Raw genomic sequence first — 6131 nt, forward strand, 5'->3', positions numbered from 1 at the left:
AAGGAAATGCTACTTCATTCCTAGTAAAAGGGGTAAAATTGAAACCAAAAGACCACAGCAACTGTTAATGAGGATATTTAATAATTATGAGCTTCATATATTACTAGTGAGAATATAAAATGACACAGCCAATTTGGAACACAGTTTTCAAAGCATTACATAGAGTTATTAGATGACTCAGAAATTCTACTTTTAGGAATATACCTAAGAGAAATGAAAGTATTTTCATGTGTAAATTTGTATGCCAGTATTACTAAAAGCATTCTTATAGTAATAAAAATGTAAGATTGTACTTAAAGTAGAAATAGGAAACAACCCTAAAGGACACTGAGAGTGTGTCAAGACTGTTCCTAGGAATGATCAGAATCAGCCATTATTTCTGGGTTGATTCTGGGTAATTGGGCAATATATTGATAACACTATGTTGCATTCCATTTTGAAAGAACCTAGCTTTCTTACTAAGAAAGACTTACTAAGAGTTACTAAGACTGGAATTTGTCTGCATTTTGCAATGAGTGGTTTACTTTTATGATAGGAATGCTAGGTCTCTTCTCTACAGGTTTAATGATTACTTTCCTGAAGCCATTTAACTACGTTTCTGTATTAGAATACATTCTGAACCTCTTAAAATCTTTTTAATAGGGCTATGGATATAGATAAGTGGTAGAACATTTGCCTAGCTAAAATTCCACCAAAGGAAAAAGATCTGTTCAGTAAGAAGATTATGGAAAATGATTAAGAAATGATTAAGTTATTTTGAGTTGTTTTGCTTTTCATTTTGTATTTTAAATTTTGAGCTCTTACAATATTTTTACAATCTGGTGAACACTGACTGTATTATTTCTTTCACAGAACTATAACCACATATTCCTAGATAATATATTAGTTGACCTGTTAACTAACATTAATACGAATCTTCATTTTATCAGTTTCACAAAACAAATCATCAAGTATCTAAATTTAAACAGTTTAGACTAAGTTTAAACAGCTCACAATGTATGTAAAATATTAAAAGTCTATTAATTCATTAACAGAAAACCACTTATTTTACTTTTGAAAGAGAGGTTACAAAGAGAAGAGAAAGAAAAGTCACACTTTAAATAAAAATACATCGGTACTTCTTGTAAATATGGAAAATAGTCACAAAACTTCAGAAATTTTATGGTTTCAGGATTATTTTAGCTAATCATAAAGAAACCAGATAATATCAAATGCTGGTTAGGCTGAAGGAGAAAAGGAACACTTCTGCATTGTTACTGGGAATGTAAACTAGTATAATCACTAGGGAAATCTATATAGAGATTCTTCAAGAAACTAAGAGTAGAAATTCCACTTGACCTACTTATTTCCTTTGTATGTATTTTTCCAAAAGTGTTAAGGACATCATATTCACATGTTTATAGCAGCACAACTCGTATTAACTCAATCTTGGGAGCATCCCATGTGCCCATCAACAGATGAATGGATAAAGAAAATGTTTTTATGCACAATGGAGTACTATTCAGCCATAAGAAATGATATATTTGAATCATTTGTAGAAAAATGGATGCACCTTGAGACAATAATGTTAAGTGAAATAAATCAGACACAATTTAAATAGCACAGGGCTTCTTTAATGCAAGAAAGTCGAAGTATAAATAAAGAAGAAAATAAAAGATAGAAAACTGAGAGATCTTTGGCAAATGGGAAGAGGACCAAGCGGTGGAAGAAGGGGTGTAGGGAGGAGAGCACAGGGGAAATAAAAAGAATTGAAATGTTATGGATGTGTACCAGCCCCCCATGATGCTATAATCATTATGCTCTGCAAGTATGTACTAGTAAAAATAAATAAACATGCAAATAGATAAATGCATATATACATAAATTGTTTTAGCTATATTGCTAAACTGCTCTTTCAAAAATAATTGTTGAGTTAAAGAATGTATTCTGTATGTTCAGCACAAGATAAAAGCAACATTATATTTAAAATATTTGAACAATACCCTCCCATTCTCCTTGCAGACCCTCCTTGGTACATTGCATGTGAGAGTGCAAACATTAAATTTATTATAATATTCCTATGTCTGGTGATACTAAAGATGTGTTTACTTCTAAGTTTTACTGAAGAATACCAAAATAATTTTTCTCCTTTATTTTCAACAACTGTGAAAAACATAGCAAGGCCATTTCTTAGACATTATTGGTACCAATTGTGCTTTGAAATTCTTAAATAAAATGTTTGAAAATGGTATTATTGAACCAATAAAATATTTTATTTTAAAATGAAGCAAAAATAACTCAAAGATTTGTCAGCTGATATTAGCAATATAATGTAAAATGCAATTAAATATTATGTGACCATAAAAAGGAATGAAGTAGTGGTACATTCTTATATGCGTGCTATAGCACTGTTAAACTGCTATAGCACTGAAGGTCTTATGCTAAGTGAAAGAAGCCAGTCATAAAAGGCTACATATTGATGTTTCTATTTATATAAGAAGTTCAGAATAGGTAAAACAATAAATATTTTCAGGTAATGATTTTTTTCTCCTGTAGCTCGTGGCATTCCCACCATTCCTGTACATTGCTTATAGTTGAGAGAATCTTTCTGTGAAGCCCTGACTTGTATTTATTTCTGATGATAAGTGCTAATAATTATTTGAATTTTATTTAAATAATTTAGACAGGAAATATTACATATCCAGAAACATACCTATGTATAAGTAAATACAATTCATTTTTCTTGTCTTTATTTATAGATATAAAGCTAGATTGGAAAATTTCACATATCACCATTCCTTTTCCTTAAACTACCACTCTGCTGGAAGCTCCCACATCTTTTTTTTTTTTTTTTTCAGATTTCATTCATTTTATTTTTCTTGTGTAAAAACCCTTATGTTGTAGCTCCTGCTGGAGCTTGGGTCCTCTTCACAGAGATTCTGGTGTGGGTTTTCACAAGATGGCTGGTGAATTCCCAATAGGGGGACTTTGTGAACATAGACTCTTTCCAGAGGTCAGGGGTCAGGTAGCTATAGGCCTTGGAGATGGTATCAAATGTGACCTTAGCAAAATAGTCCAAAGTAGCAGTCCTGCCTTTGGCAGAGGTGTAGCAGTCAACAGTACCAGCCAGCAGCAACTTCTTGGGCACAAGGGCTGTGAGACAAGCTAGTGCCTCTAGGGATAGGTATCAGTGGCACCAACACAGCCACATCAGCCCATCACTTTGCAAGGGACAGTGTGGAGCTTGCCAGTCTTGTTACTCAAGTAGCCCCTCCGCACAGGGATGGTATACATCTTGGCCAGGGTGGTGGCCCTGACAATGGCAGTGGCTATTTTCTTGGAATGCTTTATACCCAGACCAATATAACCTCTGTAGCCCCTAAAGGTGACAAATACTTTGAACCTGGTCCGCTGGCCTGCGGGAGTTTGCTTTTGCACAGGTGTGATCTTCAGAACTTCATCCTTGAGGGATGTGCCCAGGAGAGAGTCAACCATCTTAGACTCCTCGACGACTAAGGAGAAGAGCTAAATTTTCCCCAGAGACTTGAACTTCATGTCCTTGACCAGTCAGCCCAGTTTGGTGCCAGGAATCCACTCATTGTCCTGGGCCTTACCGTGTGACCTTGGACCCTGCAGAGTGAGAATCCACGTTGGCCTTGAAGGCCACTTCTGAAGCTGAAGCCACTATGACCTTACATGTCTGGGCCTTCAGGGCCTCGGGGCCTCCAGTGCCTCCCGCTATACCAGTGCCTTCCGCCATTTGGTGTTTCCCTGTGGAAGAAGTCTCATAAACTCTTGACAGTATTTGATCAGCTATTTTTCATCATTTAGAGTTGGCCCATAGATGAAATTTGTCACCCCTGATAGGAATATAAGTAATGATATAGTAAATGTAGGTGACGGTATAGAAGTTTTTGTCTTTATCTTATTATATTTCTTTGGAAAAAAGTCAATGAAACCATCTTTTTGTTACATGATCAAAAATGGGACCTTTTCTAAAAGTTAAACTTTTATATAGTAGTCATAGTTGTAGATTTCCCTACTTCCTTTCAACTTAGAAAAATCTTTTTTTCTCCAAATGTAAAACATCATTGCCAGGTGATAAAAGACCCTGCTGACCTCTTCAGCTCATTGGCTAAATGGTAACTTTGTCTTCTTATGTAATAATGGTTTTCTTAAAGCATTCAGCTTTTTTGGATAATAGATGATTTAGTTTTAAATATTAAAATTGTTTCAGTTATATCTGTGGCAAACAGAATTGCTTCTTTTGAATAGCTGTGAAAGGTCAGAAGTGAAGACTTCCCATTTATTTAGCTGTCATGTTTTTTACTAATATATAGAAAAACTGGAAGAATTTCTTTTAGTACGGTGCAGTGTTAAAGTTCGTAAGGTTAGAAATAATTTTCATCCTTACTTAAAACTCATAGGTAATTTTTTAAAAAAGATTTAATTACAGTTGTCATTTCTGTGATTTCTACTGAGGAAACAGTAGAGCAAATACTAGACTAAATGTTCTTGCTCATTCTTTAATAATTATATTCTAGAAACAATGACCTTGTCAGGTAACATTGGTAGGAAGGTCAGAGGGCATCTGATTTTCAAAGTGTTGGAATTAATGCATAGTAATTTCACCTTTGAAAAGATATTAGTATTTTGACTAAGTGGATCCTTTTACTTTTAGTAGTATTCTAATGCTGCCTATATATTCATTGAAAAAAAAACAAAAATATTTTTGAGAGACTTTACACTTTTTGGAAACTTTAAATTTACTGGATTATAGCCAGGCACTGTGGTGTATTCCTGTATGGGAGGATGAGGCAAAAAGATTGCAAGTTTGAATTGGTCCGGATAATTTAGAGTCTCAAAGACATAGAGGACTTGAGATGTAGCTTAGTGTAATTTACCATAGGTTTACTCTCCAGTGCTGAATGAATGAAAGAATGAAGGAATGAATTGGATTGTGCTATTTGGGTTAAAATATATTTTAAACATACTTTGAAAGATGGAACTTAAAAAAAAGATGGAAGCTAATATAAATAATACCCAATGTCCACTGCACAGGTTAATAAATTCAGTCTGGGGTGGTTGCTACAGAATTTTAACATAATAATACATTATAAATACAGTTCATGTCTTTACTTTCTATTACCTTTTTTCTCAGAAATAATGCCTTGAAATTAATGGATTTCATACCTAAGAAATTTTTACATTATTATATCTCTTCTTTTTTGTCCAAAAGTAGTATATGTTGTTGTAGAACATCCCTTAGAGCAATAAAGAGTAATGCACTGTCTGTATCATTCTGTTGTTTCTTTTTCTCAATATTCTATTTTTAAGTTTCGTTTTCATTGATATATTTTATATGGTATTTCAATTTAACAATATGTTTCAGTTTAACACTTATTTCTTAACAAGCACTTAGGTAGTTTCTGTTTTTTAAAGTATCAAAATCAATGCTACACTGACTATCCTTGTACCTGTTTCTTGTGCTCAGGTTTAAGACTTTGCTTTAATATGTGCCTGAGAATGAACTTCCTGGGTGTATATGTATATGTAACTATAGTGAATGTTACCAATTTGATTTTCAAAGTTGCTGTAGCATTTTACATTTCCATCCCCAGGCATTTTTAAAAGGTTTTTTGAGATAATTTACGTGCCATAAATATACATAACTTAGTATGTAGGGTACAATTCAGTGGCACTTAGTATATTCTAAATATACTATGTTCTAAATATACTAAGTTTTAATAGTTCTAAACTATTAGCTAAATCTAGTTTTAAAACATTTTACTTCACTCCCAAAGAAATATTGTTCCTTCAGTAGAGTGAGGCTAACAGAATCAGCTGCCGTCTGTCTTCCCATTTGGGGAGCTGCTGTCTCTGGCTGGTGTTTGTATATAGCCAATACTCTCCTCCCCTGGCTTTTAAGGACAAAGGGACAAAGGTGGCGGATCAGTAGGCAGCAGCATACAGAGGCTTCCTGACAGAGACCACTCAGATGCCAGAATAAAACATCTTGGAGAGGGCTGGACAGAGGGAGATGGATCCTCTCAACCCAGGAAGAAACTAAAGGGAAAAGAGCTGGTCAAACATGCAGACCCAGGGCTACCATTGGAGCAGCTAAGATCAGTGGCCATGGCACTCTCGCTGGA

At 34.3% G+C, this 6131-nt stretch overlaps 1 pseudogene; it reads right to left on the bottom strand.

The window, feature by feature from the left end:
- Window positions 1-2293: 2293 nt before the first annotated feature.
- Window positions 2294-3739, bottom strand: LOC100722269 (small ribosomal subunit protein uS5-like; annotated as a pseudogene).
- Between the last annotated feature and the right edge of the window lie 2392 nt (window positions 3740-6131).

The sequence above is a fragment of the Cavia porcellus genome, unplaced genomic scaffold, assembly GCF_034190915.1.
Source record: "Cavia porcellus strain 051 isolate PalLab524CR breed Dunkin Hartley unplaced genomic scaffold, mCavPor4.1 scaffold_4, whole genome shotgun sequence".
NCBI classification, from domain to species: Eukaryota; Metazoa; Chordata; class Mammalia; order Rodentia; family Caviidae; genus Cavia; species Cavia porcellus.